The sequence below is a fragment of the Saccopteryx leptura genome, chromosome 8, assembly GCF_036850995.1.
Source record: "Saccopteryx leptura isolate mSacLep1 chromosome 8, mSacLep1_pri_phased_curated, whole genome shotgun sequence".
Classification (NCBI taxonomy): Eukaryota; Metazoa; Chordata; class Mammalia; order Chiroptera; family Emballonuridae; genus Saccopteryx; species Saccopteryx leptura.
In genome coordinates this window covers 87259590-87287550 of record NC_089510.1, presented here as the reverse complement: position 1 = coordinate 87287550, position 27961 = coordinate 87259590, and positions in this window count along the sequence as shown.

The window sequence follows — 27961 nt, the reverse complement described above, 5'->3', positions numbered from 1 at the left end:
ACTGTCTCCTGCTCCCTAGATGGGGGTGGGGGGGCAAATGCCAATGATTGTAGCACTCTCCACAAGCAAGCTGTGAAACCTTCACTCCCTGACTGCTCTCCCACCCCAGCATAAAGCTGGCAGCAAACACAGAAAGGCACTCTCTCACTGCGCTGTGGAAGCCATGAGCATGTGTAGTCAGGATACTTTCTCACGGCCTTCCTGAAACCAGCAAGAGAGCCTTGTCTTATTAAAGCCAGTGGGTGTGCACAGTCCACACAGGGCCACCCTGATCCTCTGACACTGATGGCCAGTGGGGCTGGTATAAATGAGTTCCGCAGGATTTAACAATCCAAAAGACAGTTCTTGGGAGGCCACTACCCCCAAGACACTGCACAAGCACCATACTGAAATACAATCCCAGTTGTGTGAAAAAGGCCTATTTATTGAGCCTGGAGCTTCAGCCTGAAGGACAAGCTTCAGGTTCCCCACATACTTAGAGGTTAAGGAGGTGCTCCTGGGTAATGTAAGCAGGGAGACCCCATCCTTACATACCACCTTGGTCTTGCTACAGTTTGACTAGACTTTCCAGAAAGATTAAACACTCATCTGGAGTCCTTATTTACAGCAACTGTCACCCAGAGGACAATTGCAGATCGTCTGGTCTAGAGGCTAGCAGAGATAACAGTTGCAACTCCTTAAGGCTATATAAATTTGCAGGCTATCTGAGCTGCTGTCTGAAGTTTTGGCTTCCAACCAGCCTGAAACAAGATGCTGAATGAGATTCTTCCCCTTATAACACTGATCTCAGCAATAAGGATATATTAAGAAAAACTAAGGTGAATTACACAATACAAAAGGTGCAGAAGACAACCAGAAATGAGGCCAGTGTAACAAGAAGAACCACCAGCTGCACAAGACTACTCTTTCAAGAGTGAGAACTATTTCACTTAATACAGAGAAGCAAACACAGATGGTTAAGAAAATGGAAAAATATGTTTCAAAAGAAAGAATAAGACAAAGCACTAGAAAAAAAAGTTTTAACTATGTGGAGATAAGTAATTTACCTGACAAAAATATTTAAAGTAATGGTCAAAATGTGTTGACCAAACTTAGAAGAATGGATAAACATCGTGACAATTTCAACAAAGAGCCAGAAAATATAAGAAACCAACAAACAAAAGTTATAACTAAACTGAAAAATATATTAAACAAATTCGGCAGCAGAATAAAGAAAATGCTCGCCCAAAGCAGCAAAACTAAATAATAATAATAATAATGATAATTTTTAAAAAATTTTAAAAAGGCCCTGGACAGGTAGCATAGTTGGTTAGAGTGTTGTTCCAATATGCCAAGGTTGTAAATTCAATCCTTGGTCATAGAACATACAGGAGTAAATCAATGAATGAATAAATTAGTGAAATAACAAATTTATATTTCTCTCTCTCTCTCTCTCTCTCTCTCTTTCTCTCCCCACTCTTTAAAATCAATTTTAAAAGAAAAGAATTTTAAAAGGTAAAAAAATACATTATGGGACCTCTGGGACAATATCAAGTAGAATAATATTCATATTATAGGGGTTTCAGAAGAAGAGAGAGAGAGAGAAAGTGCCAGAAAAAAATATTTCAAGTAATAATGTCTGAAAACTACCTTAAAATAGGAAAGAACACCAACATTCATGTCTAGGAAACTCAGAGAGTTTCAATTAAGTTGAACCCAAAGAGATCCTAACCAAGACACATTATAGTTAAAATGGTAAAAGCCAGGATAACGAAAGAATCTTAAAAACTGCAAGAAAAGAACAATTTGCTATGTCCAAGGAACACCAGTAAGAAGCTATCAGAAGATTTCTCAGCAGAAACTTTATAGGCCAGAAGGGATATAATGAGATATTCAAAGTGCTGAAAGAAAAAAAACTTACAACTAAGAATGCTCTATTCTATTCAAAATAGGAGAGAGTAATTAAGAGTTTTCCAGTAAGTAAAAACTAAAGGAGAATATTAGCACTAAACTGACCTTACAAGGGACTTAATGTTAAAGTGACTTAAGCTGAAAAGAAATGGCTTCAATTTATAGTAAGAAAACATGAGGATAAAAAATTCAATAGGAAAAGTGAATATATAGTAAAGTAGGAAAAAATCTCTTATAAAGCAAAGGTGAAGGTTAAAAAACAAAAGTAGTAAAATTAACTAAAATTACAATAATTATTTAAGAAATGCAAAAAATAGAAAGAAATGTATCATTAAAAATACACAACTTGGGTGGGCAGTAAAACTATAGAGCTTTGGAATGTGTTCCAATTTAAGGCTATCAACTTAAAATGGACTATTATATACATAGGCTGTTATATGTGAACCTCACAGTAACCACAAAGAAAAACCATATAAATAAATAAATACAGAAAAGAAAATGAGAAATAAATTTAATCATAATGCAAAAGAGAGTCATCAGACCACAAGGGAAGAGAAAATGACACGAGTAAAATAATTTTATTATTGTTTAACTTCATTTAAGTTTGGGTTTTAGTTACATAGAGACAAAAGTATACTAAGATAATACTCAAAGAAAAAGAAACTAAAGGATTAAATAAGTAAATAAATAAATAGCACCTTGTAGACACAGACAACAATATGGTGATTACCAAAGAGAAAGAGGGGAGGGGAGAGGTATTAGAGGGTAAAAGGGGGATAAATGGTGATGAAGGGAGACTTGACTTTGGGTGGCGAACATACAATACAATATCAGATGGTGGGCCTGACCTGTGGTGGCGCAGTGGATAAAGCATCGACCTGGAACATTGAGGTCGCTGGTTCAAAACCCTGCACTTGTCTGGTCAAGGCACATACGGGAGTTGATGCTTCCTGCTCCTCCCCTCTTTCTCTCTCTCTCTCTCTCTCTCTCTCTCACTCTCTCGCTCCTCTTTAAAATAAAAAAATAAATAAAAAAATAAAATAAAATATATACAGATGATGTATTATAGAATTGTACACTCAGAACCTACATAATTTATTAATCAATGTCATCCCAATAAATTCAATCACTTTTTTAAAAAAGAAGTACCACAAACTTTATTTAAATTACAATCATTTTTTGAGTTACTTATGATTGTTTGCTGGATTTCCCAAGATAATCAAACAAATCACAGAGGTAAACACTAAAAATAACTCCTAATACAATTATAAGCAAGGGTACTAAGTTGCTCTAGTGGTGGTCCTATGTTTACCTGCTGCTGTTGTTTTGCTATAATTAAAACCTTGTATTTTCTCAATAATTGCTGAGGTTTATTAACCTTTATTGTATGAGTCAAATAATTTGTTGTTTAATAAACTTAGAATGTGGTTTCTTTGCATTACCAAGAGTTGAAGCAACCTGTCACTTAATATTGCTTATTTCTGCATGGTCACCTAAGAACAAAGAGATAATCGGTTCTAGGTCCTCATACAATACTATCAATCACTCAGGTGATTGCCTTAGTTCACCATTGAAGGGTTTTCCGTGCATCATCATTTGACTCATCCAGTTAATGGATAACCCCCTTGTTCTTTGACTTCCTTTTTAAATTTCTATTTATTTATTTATTTTATTATGTGGAAAGTGGGGAAGCAGGGAAACAAACTCTTGCTAGTGCCCTAACCAAGATCCACCCAGCAAACCTTCTAGGGGGTGATGCTCTGCCCATCTGGGGCTTGCTCCATTGTTCAACAACTGAGCTATTCTAGCACCTGAGGAGAGGCCATGGAGCCATCCTCAGTGCCCAGGGCCAACTTGCTGGAGCCATGGCTGCAGGAGGAGAAGGGAGAAGGGAGGGGTGAAGAAGGATAGTCATTTTTCCTGTATGTCCTGACCAAGGATTGAATCCAGGACTTCCATATGCCGAGCTGATGCTCTATCACTGAGCCAACTGACAGGGCTGACAGTTTCTAAGTTAAGCATAACCTTTCTATTTCCTTCAGAGCTGGCTAATTGCTAGTGATTATTAAAATGTATGGAATTAATTTTTTTCTTTGTCTCCTATTTTTTAATAAAGTATTCCAATAATTTTATGTAAAAGTAAGCAACAGCCAGAACAGTCTGGAATCTGGTTTCCTGGGTTTCAATCTTAGTTCTAACAAGCTTCTGTGCAAGTAACAGCTTCTCTGTACACTAATATCTTTATTTTAAAGTGAGGAGTAAGGAGAGTGTATCTCATAAAATTATGGGGAGGATACCGTGAGTAAATATATGTAAAGCACTTAGAATAATACCTCAAAAACCATAAATAATTAGTTTCTTATGAACTTATTCATCCTTTTGACAAATAATTCATTGAGATCCTAATGTGGGCAAGGCACTGTTCTGGGACTTATGAGAATATAAAGCTAAAAAGGCATGGCCTTTCTCTGCCATTAAGAAGTTAACTGTTTGGTAGAGGAGTCAAGGCATACAAAAATAACAATGTCACATAGTATTTAAAAGATACCACTTAAGTAAGTATATTCTACATAAAGAGAAGACAGAAGTGGGTCAATGCTAATATTGTTTATATTCATTTAATTTACGTAGTGAGGTGATTTAGTGTTTTTCTGCTACTGTGAAGATTCTTTTGTCAAAGCTTTCTTTCATGCTTGTTGCCTGTTTCCTATTAATCCACATAGCAAAACAGCACAGCATATTATAGTAACAATAGTGCTAAACAAGGATATTATATTAATATGCTAAACAGCATATTATAGTAACAAGGATGCTAAAGAAAGTATCAAAACATAGAAAACCTATTGTGGTCTTCTCCCTGATCCCAAGCTGAGTAGAACTGACCATACCTTTCTTTCTGACTCACTGTGCTCTGTAAATACTTTACCAACTCTGAAAAGTCAGAGATCATAGCCTATTGAGCTTTGACTTTCTAGTATCTTATAAAATGTCCCTGATCTTAGAGACCTCGCCAATTGGAATATCACTTTCTCCAAGTCATAGTGAATGGTTCAGAAAAGGAAAAATAACCTAAACAAGAGTCAGATATTCTCTGCCAGAACAATTGTTGAAAGACTCATTCTGTCTACTCATTTTGCCAAACTATTAAAATAGGAGGTACAGTTGCCAACAACCATCTTGTTGCCACCTGGAGAAAGTCTGAGATGGCAGCAGAACAGAGGCAAGCAAGCTCGAGACAAAAAGAGAGAAGGACTCTGACAATACTAGAACACTGAATGTAGTTGGGTGTGGCTCTCTGCTTGGCCTTCCCAGTTAAAGAGCAAATACATTTCCTGATTGCTTAAACCCAGTGTGATTAAGATGTTTGCGCCTGACCAGGCAGTGGTGCAGTGGATAGAGCGTTGGACTGGGATGCGGAGGACCCAGGTTCGAGACCCCAAGGTCGCCAGCTTGAGCGCAGGCTCATCTGGTTTGAGCAAAAGCTCACCATCTTGGACCCACCCAAGGTCGCTGGCTCGAGCAAGGAGTTACTTGGTCTGCTGAAGGCCTGTGGTCAAGGCACATATGAGAAAGCAATCAATGAACAACTAAGGTGTTGCAATGCACAATGAGAAACTAATAATTGATGCTTCTCATCACTTTGTTCCTGTCTGTCTGTCCCTGTCTCTGACTCTCTATCTCTATAAAAAAAAAAGATGTTTGCTCACACACCAGACCCAGAGTACATGTTATTACTATTACTATTATTTACAAGATTTTTTGTCAATAAATCTTTCTAAAACATAGCTTTAGTATTTGAATTGTTACGGAGGTGAAATATTCACCAACATTTTCATCACCACATCCCTCAAAGTTGTCCTTTGCATATAGCTTATGAGTTTACAGAAAACTTCCATTGTCACATTGGATTCTAATTATAATCTAACCATCAAGAAGGTAAGCATTACTATAAATTTTACATGTACAAGGAAATTAAGGCTTTGATTAGTTAGGTAACTTGACTAGTTTCTTTAATAGGTGAGTAATAGTTTTTAAAAAAACTTTCCATCATTAAAATAAATGTATATTGATTTGCTCTTATAGTCAAGATGGAGCCACAGACTCAAATTTACCATTTACCCTCCCATCTTAAACAATTAGAAAACTGTGGGAGTGGGAATTGTATATACATATACACACAATTTTTAGATATTGAAAAGAAGGCATCACAAGCATAAAACTATGATCTCTGAGAGAAGTAAAGCAAAGTGAATCATATAGTTGTACCAATTTAATGTCTGAAGGCAGTTTTCAGGATGCATGTTAGGGAGTAAAAGTCTACCATGTGCCTTATAGTCTCTCTTAGTTGAGAGAGACAAAGGCAACTGAATTTAAGTGTGGAATATTGGGAAGGAGAGTCGTTCAGATTGCTGCATAGAGATAAAGTTCCAAGATTAACAGAACACACCCTCCATTTTGGGCTGAGTGCTACTTAATGAATACTGGAAAAAATTATCTAAGTTCGGAGAAAGAACCACCAGAAGAAATAGGCAGAGCAATTCCTGGTGCTCACTCTGCTCTGAAAGTAGTGTTTCCACTAGCCAGAGTGGAAAGATCTTATAATAAGATAAAAGGGCAGAACCTTCAGAAGGTTCATAATTGGTGGTGGGGATGAATCAGCAGTCCACTAGTCCTGGCCAGCTGGCTCAGTGGTAAAGCATCAGCCCAGCATGTAGATGTCCTAGGTTCAATTCCCAGTCAGGGGACACAGAAGCACCCATCTGCTTCTCAGTCCCCCCCCCCTTCTCTATTTCTCTCTCTCTCTTTCCCTCGTACAGCCATGGTTTGATTGGAGTGAATTGGCCCCAGGTGATGAGGATGGCTCCATGACCTCTGCCTCAGGCACTAAAAAGAACTCAGTTGTTGAGCAATGGAGCAATGACCCAGATGGGCAGAGCATCACTCTCTAGTGGGCTTGCTGGGTGGATCATGGTCAGGACACATGCAGGAGTCTTCTCTGCCTCCCCTCCTCTCACTGAATAAAAAAAAATATATATAAAAGAATTAGCAGTCAACCAAAGATGGTATAGTTCCAGTCTGAATATAAAGGCCTGCGAACCAGGAAAACTGATGGGATAACTTCCACATTCAAGTACAAGAGAAAACCAGTGTTCCAGCTCAAAAACTGATGAAGTTGGTCAATTTTCATTAGTCTGCTTTCTTGTTCTATTCAGTACTCCAATGATTGGATAAGACCCACCCACACTGGGGAGGGCAATCAACTTTATGCAGTCTACCAAGTCAAATATTAATCTCATCCAAAAACACCCCTACCTATACATCAGGAATAATGTTTAACCAAATATCTGGCACCCTGTGGCTTTGTCAAGTTGACACATAAAATTAACCATCATAAATATAACTATAACAATAAGTTAAAAGTAAAAGATAAGGAAAGATAGGCCATGAAAACACAGATAAAAAATGTAAGAGTGTTCTTATTAATATCAAACAAACTTTAGAATAAAGAATATTGCTGGTAAAGAAATCAATTTATCAGGTGGACAAAAAATTTCTAAATGTGTATGCACCTAATAACAAAGTTTCAACATACATGAAGCAATAACTGAAAAAAAATCTGACAAGAAATCAAATCTATTATTATGGTTGAAGATTTCCACACTCTTTGTTCAGTAATTCATAGAAGAAATGAAAAAAATTGGTAGTGTTATAGAAAATTTAGTAGTGTTATTCAAATATCATGACCAAAAATTGGTTCATTTTACATTTACAGAACATACCATCTCAAAACAACAGAATACATTTTTTAAAATATGCATGCAACATTCACCAAGACAGATCATATCTTGAGTTATAAAACAAGTTTGAAATACTACAAAGTGTTTTCTGCTTTAAAAATGAAACAAACAAGAAATCAAAAACAATAACCAGAAAACTCAGAATAATAGAAAGTTAAACAATACACGTGGGTCTAAGAATAATTACAAGAGAAATCAGAAAATATTTTGATTAGATGGAAATTGAACTACATATCAGAATTTGTGGTATATAGCAAAAGCAGTGCTTTAGAGAAAATTTAAAAGCTTTAAATGCTTACATTACAAATAAAGAAAGATCTATAAAATATAATTGGAGACTGCCCCATAAGAAACCAAATACAGAAGAGTAAATTATGTACAAAGAAAATGCAAGTGAAGGACAAGAATGATAAAAGCAAAAATTGTTAAGAGAACAGAAAAAAGAGAGGAAATCAATAAAATTAAAATATATACCTTTGAAAAGAATAATAAAGTCAGCAAAATCTTGCTATACTGATCCGGAAAAAAGAGATAATATACTAATTACCAATATCAGGAATAAAAGAAAGGACATCATAAAAGGTTCTACTGACATTTAAAAAAAAGAACAACTTTATGCCAATCAATCTGAGAACTTTTAATGAAATGAACCATTTCTCTTAATGTAGAAATTATAACTCATTCAAGAAGTAGCAGATGACCTCAATAGTCCTCCACTTGCTAAAGAAATTGAATGCATAGTTAAAAATCTTTTCTAAAAAAACAAAACTCAACTAAACAAAAAATTTACAATGTCAGATGTTTTTACTGATAAATATAAGAAATATAAAGAAAAAAGACTACCAATTTTATAAAAACTTTCAAAAATTGAAGAGAAAGAAATACTTTGGGTCTTATTTTATAAGGCAAATATACTCTGATATCAAAACAAAGGCAAGATAAGGAAATTAGAAACCAAGAGCCTCATGAACAATCAAATAAAATTTTAGCAAATGAAATCCAGCAATAGACAGAGGTATGCTACAGTAAGTTCTCCATTGTGAGTACGTGAAACACAGAGTTAATAAAGCTACTGGAATAATTATAACCTGCATGTCGTTTTCCATATGAACAACTGTAAAATTACTTTTGCCCACCCCGTCTATGAAGTATAGTACATTATGACCATGCAGTTTTTAACTAAGGCATGTAAGGTTGCTCAATATTTTAAAATCAATCAAAAAGATTCAGCATATTTACAGACTACAAAAACAACCACATGATCAAGTCAATTACTGCAGAAATATACTTGATAAGATATTTTTATGTTTGATAAAATTGAAAAGTTATCATGATAAAAACTCTCAGGGAACTTTATTTGGAAAGAAAGAAGTATATAGTCAAAAAAGAGAACCTTAAGGAATTTACAAAAATGCTATTAAATCTAAAAGGTGAGTTTAGCAAGATTGCAAGAACCGAGGTCAATAAACAAAAACACATCACATTTCTGTCTACTAACAATAAATATTTAGAAATTGAAATTCAAAAATCATGCTAGTTATGATATCATCAAATAATATAAAAATTTAGGTATAAATTGATCAAAATAAGTTCTGTACACTGAACTCTGCTAAATATGTTGAGAGAAATTAAAGAAGAGCTGAGGAAATGGAAACATGTCCCACACTTATGGATCAGAAGACTGAACATCAGGGTATCAGTTATTACTAAAATGAGCCTAAATAAAACAGAATCTCAGCTAAGCGTTCACAAGCACATTTTTCCTTGCAAGAAATTCATAAGCTGATTTTAAAATATGCATGAAAATGAAATGATATAGTGCAACCAAAACAACTGTAAAGTTTGAGTACTTGCATTACCTGATTTTAAGGTTTATTAAGAAATTATAGTAATCAAGTATTGATGCATGGATAGACATATAGAGTCCAGAAATATACATGGTCGAGTGATTTTTGGCAAAGGTAATATAGTAACTCAACTGGAAATAAGATGGTGTTTTAAACAAATTGTGCTATAAAAATTGGATGTCCACATGGGAAAACAAATACACCTAGACCTTTATTTCACACCATACAGAAAAGTGTTTGCTTGAAATATATAATAGACTTAAATGTTAAGAGGTGAAACTATAAAAATTAACAAGAAAGTAAGAGAGAAATTATTCTGACCTTGGGTCAGGAAAATATTTCTTGGATGGGACACAACAAGCATAAACTATTAAAGAAAAATAAATAAATTTTATTTGAACAAAATAAAAAAATGTTTATTCTTCAAGAAACACTGGTAAGAAAATGAAAAGGCAAGTCCAGAATGGGAGAAAGTACATGCAGAACTTTCTAGTAAAGTCTCTCTATTCAAAATATGTAAAGAATTCTTACAACTCAACAAGAAGACCAAAAAGAAAATAAAAATAGCAAAAGTTCTTAAAAGGAAGTCTACCAAAAAAGATTTACAAAAGGCAAAAGGTATACAAAAATTTGCTTGGAATTGTTACTTGTTAAGGAAAAGCAAATTAAAACCACAGTAAAATATCACACATGAATGGCTGAAATTTAAAAGCATGTAGAGGGAAAGAGGTAGAACAGCTAGAATATTCATACATGGCTGTGGGAATGTAAAACACACATTCACAGTGAAAAACAATTTGACAGTTTCTTATGAAGTTAAAATACATTTATCATAGTACTGAAAGTCCTAGCCACAGCAATCAGACAAGAAGAAGAAATAAAAGGTATCTAAGCTGGCAAAAAAGAAGTAAAACTGTCATTATTTGCTAATGACATGATATTGTACATGGAAAACCCTAAAGCCTCAACCAAAACCTACTAGATCTGATAAATGAAATTGGCAAAGTAGCTGAATATAAAATTAATATTCAGAAATCAGTGACATTTTTACACACTAACAAAAAGCTGTCAGAAAGAGAAATTAAAGGAAACAAGCACATTCACTATTGCAACAAAATATATAAAATACCTAGGAATAAATTTAACTAAGAAAGTACCTTTACCTTCTACTTAGAAAATTATAAGACATTGAAAAAAGGAATTGAGGAAGTACACACACACACACACACACACACACACTCACACACACACGTGAAAGCATATACCATGTTCACAGATAAAAAGAATTAACATAATTAAAATGTCCATGTTACCCAAAGCAATCTATATATTCAATACAATTCCTATTAAAATACCAATGGCATACTTCACAGATGTAGAACTAATATTTCAAAAATTTGTATAGAACCAAAAAAGAACCTGAATAACCTCAGCAATCTGGAAAATGGAGAAAAAAGTGGAAAGTATCACAATTTCTGATATCATGCTATACAACAGGGCCATTGTAATGAAAACAGCCTAAGAACAGGCATATAGATCAATGGAACAGAACAGAGAACCCAGAAATAAACCCACACTTTATGATCAATTGATATTTGACAAAGGAGGTAAGGGCATACAATGGAGTAAAGACAGTCTCTTTAATAAATGATGTAAAAAAAAATTGGACAGGTATATGCAAAAAAAAAATTAAACTATACCACCAACTTATACCATTCACAAAAATAAACTTAAAATAGATAAAAGACTTAAGTGTAACTTGCAAAACCATGAAAGTCCTAGAAGAAAATATAAGCAGTAGGATCTCAAACATCTCTCAAAGCAATATTTTTGCTGATATATCTCTTCAGGCAAGCAAATAAAGGACAAAATAAACAAATGAAACTATATCAAATTAAAAAGATTTTGCACAGCAAGAGACACCATTAACAAAATAAAGACAACCCACTCAATGGGAGAACATATTCACTGATATGTCTGGTAAGGGGTCAATACCAAAATTTATAAAGAACTTCTAAAACTCAACACCAGGAAGGTAGACAATTCAATTAAAAAATAAGCAAAGGACCTAAATAGACACTCCTCCAAAGAGGACATACAGATGGCCAATAGGCATATGAAAAAATGCTCAGTGTCATTAATCTGGGAGAAATGAAAATTAAAACCATAATTAAATATCAACTCACACCTGCAAGCGTGTTTTTCATTAACAAATAACAAGTGCTGGTGAGGGTGTATTGAAAATGGAACCCTCCTGCATTGCTGTGGGAATGCAAACTTATGCAGCCACTGTGGAAAAACAACAGTATGGTGTTTCCTCAAAAAATTAAAAATGAGGCCCTGGCCGGTTGGCTCAGCGGTAGGGCGTCGGCCTAGCGTGTGGAGGACCCGGGTTCGATTCCCGGCCAGGGCACACAGGAGAAGCGCCCATTTGCTTCTCCACCCCTCCACCGTGCTTTCCTCTCTGTCTCTCTCTTCCCCTCCCGCAGCCAAGGCTCCATTGGAGCAAAGATGGCCCGGGCGCTGGGGATGGCTCTGTGGCCTCTGCCTCAGGCGCTAGAGTGGCTCTGGTCACAACATGGCGACGCCCAGGATGGGCAGAGCATCGCCCCCTGGTGGGCAGAGCATCGCCCCATGGTGGGCATGCCGGGTGGATCCCGGTTGGGCGCATGCGGGAGTCTGTCTGACTGTCTCTCCCTGTTTCCAGCTTCAGAAAAATGAAAAAGAAAAAAAAAAAAAATTAAAAATGAAACTGCCTCTTGACCCAGCTCTCCCTCATCTAAGAATATATCTGAAAAATCCCAAAATACTAATTCAAAAGAAGATATGCACCCCATGTTAATTGCAGCATTGTTTATAATAGCCAAGATCTGGAAACGGCAAGTGCCCATGTGTGGATGAGTGGATTAAAAAGCAGTGGTACATACACACAATGGAATACTACGCAGCCATGGCAAAGAAGGAAATCTTACCTTTTACAATAGCATGGATGAACCTGGAGATTATTATGCTAAGTGAAATAAGCCAGGCAGAGTAAAACAAATACCATATGATCTCACTTATATGTAGAATCTAATGAACACACTAAACTGAAGAACAAAATAGAAACAGAGGCAAGGTCACAGGAAACAGATGACCAGCTGTCAGAGGGAAGGGGGAAGAGGGGACATGATCAAAGAAGGTGAAGGGATTAGCCAAGTATATACATAACACATAGACAGAGACAACAGGGTAGCAATTCCCAGGGGAAAAGTGAGAATGGAGGTGGGGGAGAGGGAGGAAAGTGGGTGAATTGGGGGTAGAAAAAGACTTTTCATGGGCATGGGGGGCATGATGCAGTGAGTAGAGGTTGTTATATTGAATGGGACACTTGAAACCATGTCAACACAATAAATTAAAAATAAAAAATAAAAAATACATGTATCATACAACCCACAATCTTACTCTTATATATTTATTCAAAATAAATGAAAACATGTGTTCACATAAATGCTTTTTCTCAAAAGTTTGTAACAACCATATGCATACTAATGAAAATTGGAAATGATCTAGTGTTATTCCCTGGTGAATAGATGAACAAATCACGGCATATCCACATAACAGAATACTACACAGAAATTTAAAAATATATACACAACAATATAGACAATTCTCAAAAGCAGACTGAAAGGAGCCAGATACACACTGTATAGCATGGTTTATATGAAATTCTATAAAAGGCAAACCCATAGTAACACAAAGCAGGTCAGTGGTAGTCAGTGCCTGGGGTGGGGGAGGTGTGAGGACAAGGGGCTATGGCAAACCTTTGGGAATAGGATTTTGGTGATGGTTATACCACTGTATACATTTGCCAAAATCATCAAGTCATACATCGAAATTTGGTTAACATTATGGTATGTAAATTATACCTTAAAAAAGCTAGCTAAAAAAATAATTAGTTTTTTTATTTACAACATGCACACCAATGAGTGGAGAAAATAATGTTTTTTTTCAAAATAAATTATTTGAACCAAAATTTTCTCTTTTGTTCTTCCTCCCTTCGCATGCCTCCTTCCCAGCCTCTGTATTACTTACCTTTCGCATATATCGGAGTTTTGTATTTGGATGTCTCAGTTCTTCAAATTCAATTTATCCTGTTTCAAATCATTATAATTTTCTATTCTTATTGCATTTGTTTGTTTGTTTGTTCTTCTATCTCTCTAAAATATTATCTTCTCAATCAACATGCCTCTTTGTCCCAATCTCACCAATTTACCTGTTTCTTATCCTATAGTTTCTACCTTAGGCATCACTTCCTCTGTATACCATTTGATTTTTCTTGTGTTTCCATGGCACCCAGAATCCTGTAATAACATTTACCAAGGTAGAATATTTTTGGAAATTTTAAACTTGTATCCCCCTCTAGATGTCAAGTTTCATGAAGGCAAAGAACTTTTGTCTTCCTCACCAACTCTCCCCTGCCCTGCCCCCGCCCCTCCTGACCTGGGACCTAACATAGTGCACTTCACTTAGAAAACACTCAACAAGGGTTAAACAAGTACATGATTCTGCATTCTCCCCGCACTAACAAGAACACCCGGGTCGGCCTGGAATGCTGAGGTCACTGGTTTGAAACCTCGAGCTTGAGGGGTCAAGGCAGATGCTTTCCACTTCTCCCCCGACTCTCTCTTTCTTCTCTTTCTCTCCCTCTAAAAATCAATTTAAAAAATTTACTAATGCAATATTACTTTAAAAAAAAGAATACTCAGGTTAATCATATCTTTTAAAATTAAATGCTGAACTAAGTGCTTAGCTTTTGATCACATAGTTCAAATACTTTTTGCAGCAAGTCAGTATTTTTTAAGGGTCAACTTAAAAATATATTGGCTGATGTTTTATCATAGTAATGCTCTTGTTTCTCACTGATCCTTTAATTTACATAAACAAAAAGAAAAACTTGTAAAGTATGGTGTTCGAAAGTGCCTGTAGTATAGTTGTGTGTCATACAACACTCCGCACGATGCATCACTGATCTGCACCTTCCTGTCCATTGCTTTCTCCTCCTTAGTAGGTGAGAGTGAGGGCTCAGTTTACATGCAATATGTTTCTTCTCTTTAAAAAGGAGTGGTAATTATGTAAAAATTTTGCTGTGTTCAGGGCAATAGACCTAAGATTAGGAATACATCTTCTCCCTGATAAAGTGCATGGTCATTGTTATAAATGTTATGTGCTGTCTACTGCTAATGTTGAAAGCTTCCTTTTTTGTTTATTCTTACATAACCTGTTTCTATTATTTTCACTTATTTATTTTTCTGTAGAGTTTTAGAATCCATTTTGCTGGATTTGCTTTAAATTTGTGCATTTGTGTAGGGAGACTGGCATCTTTGAATTTGCATTCAGGAATGTGACATTTGTCATTACAAAGTCAAACCCAATTGTATGTTTCTCAATCAAATTTTACATTTATGTACACACTCTCAACATATTATAGTATATTCTTAGGCATAGTTACATGTCTTTTTAAAATGGATTTTCTTTTTTTATTTTGTTATTCTAAGCGGATTATTGTTAGTTATTACCCCAGCAAGATTATCTTTGAGACTTTAAAATAGATTAGAATCCCTTGTCATATGAGGAGGTCACTAACTCATTTTTATCAGGATGAGATAGCTATCCCAAAGTGAATAGATATCAGAAAATACAATGTGAAGAACTTGTGTTGTCCAGTTTTAAGAGGATGGCTACTCATTAGCTCTAGTGATTGTTGCCACTCAGGACTCTGCCTGGGCTTCTGGGTGTGCAAGAGAAGTTAGAAACCTGGCTTCATGTGAAATGAGCTCAGAGTCTCTAAAGACACATGAAAAATGATAAGGACACATAAAGAAATTTGAATGTAGAAAATTAATCAGAATCAAATAAAAGTTGAAAGTTTTATGCATATATTAATTTATTGACTTCAAAAATATTCATGTGTCATATTCTGTGGATTAAAATGATAAATATCTTAGCTTGGCCTTCTGTAACGGAATACTATAGACTATACAATACTAATATTAAAGAATAAACTTTATTTCTCACAGTTCTGGAGTCTGGAAAGTGTAAGATCACAACACTGGCATATCTGGTGTCTATTGAGCTTTCCTGGTTGGGAATACTTCATGGATATTGTCAACAGAGGTGCCAGAAAAGCAACACATCTAGATCCACAGGAAGAAGACAGTAGAAGCTCCACATTAGGTGCCTTTCCTGGACCCTGTCCTATGCCATTCTTCCCTTGGTCAAATTTTATCTCTATCCTTTCCCTGTAATAAACTATAACTGTGAGTAGAATCGCCTTCCATGAGCTTTGAGAAACTTATAGCAAATTACCAATTTTGAGAGTGGTCTCTTGTGGGGACTGTTTTCTCTAAACTTTAGCAGTTGGCTTGAACTCTCACACTGGATATTTGGATTAAAGTTCTAAATGACCTTACCCTTAATATGCACACACGCACAACACATGCACACCCACAAGCATGCACACCCAAGTATCAAACAGAATTTTTCAGTTTTCAGTGATATTGAGAGAAAAGCAATCAAGAAAATATTGGATCTCTACTTGGAACAATTTTTGTAAATGACATAGAGAAAGCAATTTGCTGAAGGTAGAAAGTTTTCCAGACTGAAATATATAGAATAAGATGTGAAGTGATTAGAGTTAGATCAAAATGACAACCATGATTATAAAAACACTTACTATTCTACATGCTCTAAGTTTAGCTCAATGTACTAAAAGTAAACTGAAATGACAGTATCATGTGGTAATCTTGAAAAATCTCTGAAAAATGTAAATAACTACTTTCAAAATGGGCAAAATAAAGGGTTTTATAATCGGTACATAGGTATATATTTATGGGAAAATTAATAAAAAATACTAGGTTGAGTTTTAATTGTTAGTGAAAAAAATATTTTCTTACTGATTTGCGGGAAGGACACCAGGTTTTAGCTTAGGTTCACTAATTCTAATCTAATTTGGAATACAAACACCTTTCTGTTAAAAAGCTATGTGCTTAGCTATCAAAAGTAAAATCTGAGGCATCTCTGAGAGAAATCTTACTTTATTTTGAATGACTCAGGCAACACACTAATGTGTCTTCTGTACATTAGTACATTAGTTTAAAATGATGAACTGAAAGATATTGAGAAGATGAATTAAAATGAGTAGAGTTTTTAAAATAATTTTTTTGGGATCATACAAGTTTCAAGTGTACATTTCTATGAGACAGGATCTGCAAACATTTTTAGCCTAGATGAGAGGTTTGGGTATAAAACTATATCCTTCATTATATAGCATAGTTATTATATAGAAACACACATTCTTCCACCTACATAGCAATGATAGGTGGACCCAATTCCAGTGTGCAATAAGCTCAGTGTAAGTAGAACTTCCTAATAATCATAGCTGCCTGAGTTTGGAATGAACAAATATGCATCCTTTGGGATAGGGTGGAAAAGACTTTGTCGAGAGTACTCAATATGGTTAAGTAGTTCTCAGTGAAGTAAATGATTAAATAAATGATCTTTAAAGTGATGTTTTAAACTGAGTCCCCTTTCATCACCATCAGATCTTCAGATTTCACATTCTTAATCTGTCTTCCTAGCCCAGGATAATTTAGGAATAGTAAATTAGAAGGAGGAGGAAGTGGTTGCCAGAAATGACCTAATATTTGTAAAATTCCTAATATGTGTTTTACATATATTATCTAATTTATTCTGTAGAAAAAGTTTACTATCAAGCCAATTTTGTAAGAGGGGAGAGAATTTCTGGCATTGAAATAATCTATCCAAGATCAAACAGCAAGAGTTAGCAAAAGAGTCCACATTTTGACCAACCCACATCAAGCTACTTCTAATGGCCACATTGTTTCTCAAACATCACCTCTTTCTAGCAGCAGGAGATGAGAGCCAATATCAAGACAATGAATGGTGACAGAACTTTCTTATAAATCAGATCCAGTATCTTACAAAGCACAGCTACCTAGGCCATTTAGTGTGGTATAAACAACTTCTTCTAGTTCAAAAACCTCTTGAATGTGTCACTAAATTATAAGAGTATAACAACTGAAACTCATTTCAATTTACAAGCTGCACATCATCAAGAAAACATGAAGGTGTGTTGAGTCTTCCATTTTTAAGAAGATCAACGCCATTGACATTTTTAAGAAAAATTTTTTATGAATTGTTTCATTGCTTCAAAAAAAAATTACACTGACTGAGCTTTAAATAAAAATCCTTTAATCTATTCTGCAATGGAGTTCAGAAGCTTGCCTGAATCAGCTGGGGACTATACAGATATTGATGAAGTCACCAGTATCTTTTGATTTCAAGTGACAAAAATTCAAATAGAACCCTCTTACACAATAAAGGAAACTTATCAGAAGGTTATTTTTCTAACCACAGGAAGGACAGAGGTCCAGCTAAGTTCCAAAGAGAAGGGAACAAAGTAATTGATCTTCCCCAGGAGTCCCTCTTTTCTTCTTTTGTCTTCCTATTCTTCTTGGCCTCTCTCATTTCATCTTTCCCTCCTGAGGGCTGGCATTCTTCATGTTCAGGATAAATGGCATTACCTCCTGTAGCTTCCATCACTCTACATTCCTGGTTCTGCATCTTGTCTTAGTCTTATTTAAAAATCATAGATAAAAACTCTGCCTACCTCGTTTAGGTCAGGTGTCTAACAATGAGACAATCAGTTGTTTCAATGAGATAGAATTCACATAGAATCAAAATGACTCCTGAAGGACAAAACAAGAAAATTATAAGCCAAGGAGATACAACAATTAACATCTTTTATATTTGGCTTCCAAGTCAATTGGAATTTTTATGGAAAATTCTACCAAAACAAAAATTTAAACATAAAAATTTGGGACACTTAATAAAATAAGCTTCAATTAAATAGAAATGCACTTATTTAGGACATTTTATTATTAAATGATAGTGTGGGACAAAATATGTTTTTTAGTCCAAACCTTTTCTAATAGTGTCTTAGCATGACTAGAGTATTCAATTGCAAAACTAAAGAAACACATACTCAAAGACCTTTAAGGTGTGGTTGAAAAAACTGAGTCCTTGATAAAACAAGTTTCCCTAAAACATTTTTGTAAAATATTCTAAGAACTGTTTTGTCTTCCATCTCAACTGTTTTAAAACATTAGTTTATGAGTTGAGGTGAAAGTGAGTAATATTACTCCATTTACCGAGGCAGAAGCCAAAACTCAGTAAGAGTGATACATGAAAATGGATGTTAATGATTAGAATAGCTTAAAAATGTATGCTCCAATGACATGGCCATATAAAGACAGTTCTCAACTGGAATAGTATTTATGAGAAAATTCAAGGAGCTGCCACTAAGAGAGAGTTTATGCCAAAGGCAAATTGTCAGATCTGAAATGTAAGGCCTAAAAGCTGGTCTTGGACAGATAAACACACACACACACACACACACACACACACACACACACACACACAGCAAATAGACTACATTGTTGTTGGCTGAAGCTCATTTTCAGAAATACATTGCTCAGCACTAAAGTGGACAGTCTAATCAGTTTCTCTGCAGAAACAGCAAGATTTTTACAAATGAGAGAAATTCTACAGAGAAGAAGCTGTGACTAGAAAATCTGATCCACATGGTTGTATTTTTGATCTGTCAAAGATTGACCTTCGTTTGCAGTTTTTATAGCAACAGTTTAATGTAAAATTAGCTTATATGTAGCTTTTCTATATTTCATGGAGTTGTGTTCTATATTATATCTTATCTATGATTTCTAGAAAGGTCAAATATTTTTTTTACTTGTGAAAAATTCTTTCTCTTTTAAAACTATTCAAATGGGAGTTAGCTAAATCTGCAAACATTTGATGTAGGATTATGGCTAATTAACCCCAAATCACTATCTATGATAAGAAAGTGTGGTGGAGATTTTCAGAGAATGTAATGTACTATTTTGTTTCTTTCAAAATATTTAAAGGGTAAAATGATGGTGAACATATGGGGAAATTCTCAGTGCTGGAGACCAAATGGGAAGATTTCTTATTTTTTCATCAGTTTGTGGGAAAATTTTGACTGTGGAAAATAGTGACTTCTCCATACTTAAAGCAGACACAACCTGGTTGTTTTCACAGGCATATCATTATTATTTCATAGATAAGTGAGTATATAAGTGTGTCAACACGTACATACATGTGCATGGGTAAGTAACACAGTGACTGGGGAAAAAATCTCTAGAGAAAAACCATTACCCTATTTTAAACTATGCTTTTACTAAACCTATTATTGGCAATTCAGTTGACAATCATATTACTGTGTGATATTCAAATGTCAAATGCATATCTCATTTTCAACTAAGACCATTACATCATTCCTTGTCAAATGACTGAAATATGGCTAGGACTGCTCTGATTAGATAAGGGACCTCATGCTGGTGTTAGCAAATCCAACCCCAGGGACTGATTCTCAAGCTGAGGGAAATGGCAAAGTTATTATTGATGATGGTGCCAAAGCTAACAGGTTTCACATGTCCTTCATGACCATATGGCTACAGCCCCAACAGTGACACTGTTAAGAACCATTTGTTCAAGTGTCCAAGAGTCATTGCTGAAAAAAAGAGGTGAAAAATCTGTAAATTTTAAATACCCACCAGTATGGAAGATTTTTCAACTCATTGTGGGTTGCCTGTTTCACTGCTCTTCCTGGAATCAAATGGAAAATAATTCTTTATATCTGTGCAGGAGTTTGCCTCATTGAAAAGACCACATACATGTACATTAGAATCCAAGCCTGGAGTTTGACCCTGTGCTGTGTGCAGTTCTAGCTGTGTGACTTTAGCAATGTTTTTAATTTCTATAAAAATCAATTCTCCTGCACAATTATAATTATTGAGAAAATTAAATAAAATTATGTATGACCAGTAAGTGGAATCTTTTTCTGTTGTGTTACTTAGCTTTTGCTCAACTTCATGAAGTATGCAGGTATACATTATAGTCTTATTCTAGATGAAGAAACAGACCTAGGTGGGAAAGTGGCTTGTCTAAGGTCACATGACTAAAAGGTGAAAGAGAATCAATCTCATCTCCTGATTTGCAACCCAGTATTCATAAAGTGTCTGTAGAGAAAAAGAAATCCTGTAAATTAGACTATAATTAAGGTACTGCTATACTTACAGAGGCAAAGTGAAATAGTGAATTGATCCAATTACATCAGTAACTCAAGCTCAAAAGTATCAAAACACTTTTATGCAGTATGTCTGAGTATTTCAGGCCAAATATCTGAATAATTGTCCAATTATTCATATCATTTTAAATATATGTATAAGTCTGGTCTTTTTTTGGGGGGTTGAGGGTGATGAAGGTAGGTTCTGAATCATGTCTCCAGTCTTTCCAACCTAAATAAAGTGTATCATTTTTCATTTTCCCTTTCTAATTTGTTTCAAAATCCAGTGACATTTTTATTACATTGAAGTTTGTGGATAAATGGGGAAATCCTTACTGAAATATGGTACTTCCAACTGTAATTTTGGTTTGAATTACGCTGCTTACAAGCTCAGTTTTATACAAGAGTGACAAGCCATTGCCTTCTTTGTGGGTGTGTGTTAGGGGTGGGGCATAGTTGGAAACCCTTTCAGCTTTCATTCTAAGTAGAGAGTCAAATTCGGATCCTGGAGAAAATGTTTTAACCCTGTTAAAAAGGGTTATATTCAAGTCAATTCAACACAATTCTGATATCAGGAGTAGGCCAAAATTATAGTTATTTGAAACTGAAAGAAATCCACTCCTCTTTTTTTCCTTTGCAATTCATACATACACCTGTTTCAAGATAGAATTTAACTCTTCCGATTATATTTCCTTAGCTGCAACCTGAACTGAACATAACATCAGCATTTAAATAGCAAATAGTCAAATTTAAAAAACAAGCAACAAGTGTTCTTTTGAACTATAGAAATATACATCAATTAAAATAAATTGGGCATAGTTAAAATCTAGTGTCTGTGTGAAACACAAATCTGTCAGCCTACCATCATTTATGTTTGTTAATAAATATAGTGCTTAGGAGAATGTGGGAGTGACATTATCACAAATCGACAAGTCTGTTATGCTTTGAACAGGTACAACAGAGAAAGTGGGAAAGCAGGTCTTTGTTGACAGTGAAGTCTGCATTGTAGAATGGTCTGTGAGATGCAGAAGGAAGAGGTTCAGACACAGTTGGGGCCCATTTTAAAGGTTATTCTCAATCTAATAGTGTGGGGGTAAGTTTTTCTGCAAGAGCATGCCCACTTTCTCTTATGGTTGGTAATGCGTTGGAATTTTCAACCTGTTTTTAATAGTCTGCACACTCTGCTACTCCAAGTATTGGCTTGAATGTGAAAAGGAGTGGCAGTGCGTTTTAAAAAAAGATTAATGGGAGAAATGCCCCACACAACAGGGGAACCTCAATAGACCTTTATTTACGGACGTGAAAGAAAGTATAGAAAACAGAAAAGAGAAAATGCTAGAATAGGAAGTAGTTACAGCTTAATTTTTTTTATTTGAAGAGGGGAAAGTGCCCACTTTTAAAATTTTATTTATTTTTAATTTATTGGGATGACATGGTATTTAATGAATACAATTGAACTGATACACAAAATAGAAACATGGGCACATGGAACAAATGAATAGCTGTCAGAAGGGAGGGGCGGGAGGGGACTTAATGAAAGAAAGTGAAGGGATTAACCAAAAAACATATATACAAAATGCACAGACACAGACAACAGACTGGCAATAGCCAGAGGGAAAGGGGCAGGTGAGTAGGGGAGGTGGGCAAAGGGAGGGAACGGGGCAGGAAAGTGCCCATTTTTAAACTCCCCTTGAACTAAGCATAATCTGTAACCACTTTTTCTTACCTTAATCTAGTAATGCCACATTATGAATTAAGTAGAGTAAATAATTATAAATATGCACAGAGACTTAACTCTAAGTCTGTAGAAGAACTGCAACAAAAATTAAAATAGAGGACTTACTAGAAGAAACAATATATGCATATATACAATGGAATAGAATGTAATCATTAAAATGGTATTTAAAAAATTTTAAATTTAGTATGTACATACCTGTTTAGTTCTTACTGTGAACCTGATCGTGACCAGGCACTGGTGCACAGTGGTATCTGCTTTCACAGACCTCACATTCTAGCAGTAAGACAAAAATGGAAATAATTATTTATTTGTACTTGACATAAGTGTGAACATATAATCACTGAAAGAAAAAAACAGTTAAAGGACATTGTGCTTCTGATTCTGTTAAATATATATATTTATTATTAATATATATTACTAAATATATATTAATATGCCTAGATACAATATTAGATACCTGAATGGTAGGATATTGTATAATTTTACATTTTTTCTGTTTATTTTTTCTAAGCTTTAACAATAAAAATACAGTTTTTATAATTAAATTACAAAAAAGTTATTTTAAATATTTTACCAAACTGAATTTTCTATTTCTTATGTTCTTTTTTATAATTATTCATATAGAAAGGAATTCAACTGGAAAAAGAAGATCTAATATTTTATTATGTCTATCTATCTATCAATTGGTCATAATTACCTCATGTGTAATTATGTCTTTGAATCTAAACTCTGCATATTGGGGTGGAGGGAGTCTTTCTCTATGTCTCCTATATTTTCACATGAAATACTTCACTTCTGACACTTCTAGTCAACAAATGTGTGGGGTCCTCGGCCCACAAAGCAATTCTCTGAGATACCAGCTGGGTGTGTGTTGGTCAAATAAGTTTGTAAATATGATATATAGGTTTGCTCGCTTATAGTTTGCATTGGGTGGGGGACAAGCTGTAAGCAGGCAGGGTCACTATACCCTAAGGCAGGGGTCCCCAAACTACGGCCCGTGGGCTGCATGCGGCCCCCTGAGGCCATTTATCCAGCCCCCACCTCACTTCCAAAAGGGGCACCTCTTTCATTGGTGGTCAGTGAGAGGAGCATAGTTCCCATTGAAATACTGGTCAGGTTGTTGTTGATTTAAATTTACTTGTTCTTTATTTTAAATATTGTATTTGTTCCCGTTTTGTTTTTTTACTTTAAAATAAGATATGTGCAGTGTGCATAGGGATTTGTTCATAGTTTTTTTTATAGTCCGGCCCTCCAATGGTCTGAGGGACAGTGAACTGGCCCCCTGTGTATAAAGTTTGGGGACCCCTACCCTAAGGCTTAGTTTTAATACTAAGCCTTTCCCACCCTAAGTGACTTTGTATCAGAGACTTCTTGTTTGTATATTGGATTAAAGGTTTTGATTTCTACACTATCTCTCAGTTCCTGAGATTAGCATTAGAGAGGAGAGCAGAGAAAGGCCATGTGGAGGAGAGGAGAAGCAGCCAAGATGGCAGAGTGCTAAAAGAGAAGCCAGTTTGTGCAGAGTTTGTGCAGAGAGAAGGAGATGGGGAACAGAGGTGAATAAGTCTGGTGAGCTAGAAACCTTTGATTCTAGGAAACTTGGATAAGTCAGTGGCTTTGGGAGCCCTGAATAGAAAGGGATGTATTTTCCCACTGTGTGTATTTCTTGCCCACTGGGTGCAAGCTAGGATTAAAGATAATGGCCCACTAGTTCTTGACTCCATTGTTTCATTACCATCTGTCCGAATCAAATGCGAACCTATATAGGACAGGCAGCTGTGCTGGTGGCCGCGGCTACTGGTTTTATGGTGTGCTACAACTTAACTCATTCTGATACAGTTTACCAGACAATAATATCAGATCCCATAGGTTAAGATAGTGGTCAGCAAACTCATTAGTCAATAGAGACAAATATCAACAGTACAACGATTGAAATTTCTTTTGAGAGCCAAATTTTTTAAACCTAAAATATATATGTAGGTACATTGTTATTAACTTAATTAGGGTACTCCTAAACTGGCCTTTGCTATAAACGTCCTCACTCTGATTGAGATACATTTGCTGAGGTGGACCCCTTCCAACTCTCCCATCCACACTCGTCTTGTATGCCTGTTTCGTCTATCTCCTCTCGTTCATCCTCTCTATGTGTCCAAACAATCTCAACATGCCTTTCTCAGTCCTAGACACTACATCTTCCTTCACTCCACAACGCTCCCTAAAATTAACTTAATGAACTTTACTCAAAGTTTTAAGTCTTAGGCAAACTATAGGTACATTGAATAAAACTTGAAATCATACTAAATAATGATATTAGTTATTGATAAAATTATATTGTAAAGTATCCATAAAATTAAATCATGACAATGCCTGACAAACACTACTGTGAACAATGGCCTTGCATCTCCTTGGAAAGCTTGGGTAAGTCAGGTTTGTATGTTGTTGCTTTTCATTTTAGGCACTATTCCAGGTTCTCATCAATAAGATGACTTCTCAACTTACTCTTGATAAGGTTCATGCTTGAAAATGATTGTTCGCATGAATATGTAGACCTGAATAAGGAAAGAACAGCAAACACTAGTGTTTTCAGCTGATTATATGAGTCAGGAATACAATTCCAGGTGTTAAAAATCAACATATCCTCCTTCTCCAGGCCTTTCAAAGCAGACCACTTGTGCTGTGAACTAAGTTCACATTTGTTTTTCTCCAATGTTTCTATATCAGCACAAAGACATTCAAATTTCGAGCTCCACAATTCTTTGTTTTTTAAATCCAGCAATTGCGTTTTAAAGTTGCCAATGTCAATATTAAAGGGAGAAAAATGTAATTCTGTTACAGCAGCATTAAGAAGTTTTTTAATAAAGGCTAACGTTGCTTTGCTGTTTCTGAATTCCTGAAACCTGTTGAGAAAAGCTTCCCTCATATTTAAAAGTGTTTTGAAATAGCAAATGTCAATATCAGAATTATTTTCTTGGCAATGTTTCAACAGGCTTGGAAAGTGAATCAAGGTTTCTCTTTCAAAATCTTGAGCAAAAAGAGATAATTTGTTTTTAAATGAAATAATTTCTTCTAACATCAAAAAAATTGTGTTTCCTTTCCCCTGTAGTTTACAATTAAGCTGATTTAGATGAGACATAATGTCTACCATGAAATAAAATTTTTGAATCCACTGATCATTCATTAGGTCTGGATAGTGAACACCCTTCTCAAGGAGAAATGCTTTAATTTCTGTTAATAAGGAAGCAAAATGTTTCAAAATGGCTCCTCTTGATAACCAATGTACCTTGTTATACAGCAGAAGATCTGAGTACTCACTATTTCAACTAAAAATTCTTTAAATTGGTGATGATTAAGAGCTTTAGCTATAATGAAGTTGATAATCTTAATCACCAATTCCATAACTTTGCAAATTCTTTTGGAAATGTCTGCACACAAAGCACTTCTTGATGAATGATGCAATGGTAAGTAAGTATCTCGTGATTAATTTTTTCTTTCAAAATAGCAACAAAACCATTTCTTATGCCGGTCATACTTTTGCCCTGTCTGTTGAAATTGAGACAATTTTATGGAGTGGTATATGATGTTTTTCCATGTACTCCATTACAGCATTTGCTATATTCTCTCCACGTGTTTGACCTTTGAGTGGCAATAATCCTAAAAGTTCTTCTTTAGGGCCTGTAGATGAAATAAGTCATACAAAAAGTGAAACTTGTGCTGTATCATTTATGTTACAAGACTCATCAACTGCTATTGATAAAGCTGAAACCAATTTAAGATCTCCGACTTGCTGGTTGGTTATATTTGAAGACATTTTGACTATTCTATCTTTCACTGTTTTAGCAGACAATGGTAACTCTTTAATTTTTTTTAGAATATCTGCTTTGTTCTTAAAATTCCAAAATAGCTCTTCAGATGCATTTATAAAGTAACTTTTTACGTATTTGCAGTCTGTATATGGTTTTCCTCTCTTAGCAATCTCTTGAGTAACCACAAAACTTGCAATATTAACATTGTTGGAAGATTGCATCCAGTAATTAAATACAGAACTTGATTTTTCTTGACCCTTCCGAAGTTCCTCAACTGCTTTCTTCCTTGCATCACCGACTGGATATTTAGTGCTAAATGACACGTGTTTAGTTGTAAAGTGTCTCTCCAAATTTGATTTCTTGTTATGCGCCAAATTTTCCTGACAAATAACACAGGTTGGAAGGCCAATTTAAGTTTTGAATACATGAGAAAGTCTCGGTCCATTCAACTTTAAATTCACGTTTTCATCTTTCATTTCTCTTTGCTGCTTATTTGTAGCCATGCCACACAGGGCACCTAAAATGTTTTATTTTATAATAATAAAGCCACCAACACAAAATAATTACAATTCTTAAATTGATGACAAAAATACCTGTAGGATTTGCAGCTGGTTGGAAAAATACAGGTAACTTTATACTTCAAGTAGATACTTTTGTCACTCAGTGCGACTTGCAGATGTGACTAGCACTAACCACTGCACATGAGACTGCTGGCTGACTGGCTCACTCAACTCCTGCATGAATCGCACGTGCCTCCCCCACACTGTGTATCCCGTGGCCCGCCTGCACCGAGTCTTCCGTGGCCCGACCGACCAACACCCCTGTGCGTACCTGCATGCCAACATGTGATATTTTGTGGAAGAGCCACACTCAAGGGGCCAAAGAGCTGCATGTGGCTCGGGAGCTGCGGTTTGCCAGCCACTGGTATAGGAAATATATATATAGTGGTCTCTTTCCCCAGTTCCAGACACAGGGCTCCTAAAACCCTTATACCTTTCTAAGTACAAAGAGCAATAAGAGCATCTTTTTTCTAATGAGGCAACTCTGGGTGAGCTTCTGTGTGGAAGCTGGTCAGTAGAATGACCAAACTATAATTAGAAGCTCAGAATTTTTGAGCCCTGCCCTATACTTCTCTAGAGAGGAAAGAGGCGTTGTAAAAGGAATTAATAATTATTCATGCATACATGAAGAAACCTCCATAAAAATTCCAAAAGTATAGAGTTCAGAGAGCTTCCAAGTTTGTGCATACATCCAAGTAACATGGTGGTGATGCAGTCCGACTCCACAGAGACAGCAGCTCTCCTGCCTAGCCCTGGCGTGGCCAACAGTTTCTGCCCCCGGGCCAGATTAGAAAGAAAACTTTTTTCACAGGCCGAACGAAATATTAAAATTAAAAAATGTTAAATACAAAAATGATTCATTTAAGTAAACAAATTTTTGTTATGTAATTTGTTTATGAATAAATGTGAGTGAAAAAAATTTTAATATACAATATTATTTTAATAAAAATATAATTATATACTGTATAAATATCCAAACTGTATTATAATCAATTGAAACTTTTAATTAATAGAATGAGCTTGCTATATCACAAATAAAACAATTATTTTGTTTTACAAACAGCCTGGACACGTTTTCAGTTATCAACTGCAGCTATTGTCTATGCTACAATGCCACTTGATTCAGCACACTTGACAACAAAAATAACGAATTGTTTAACC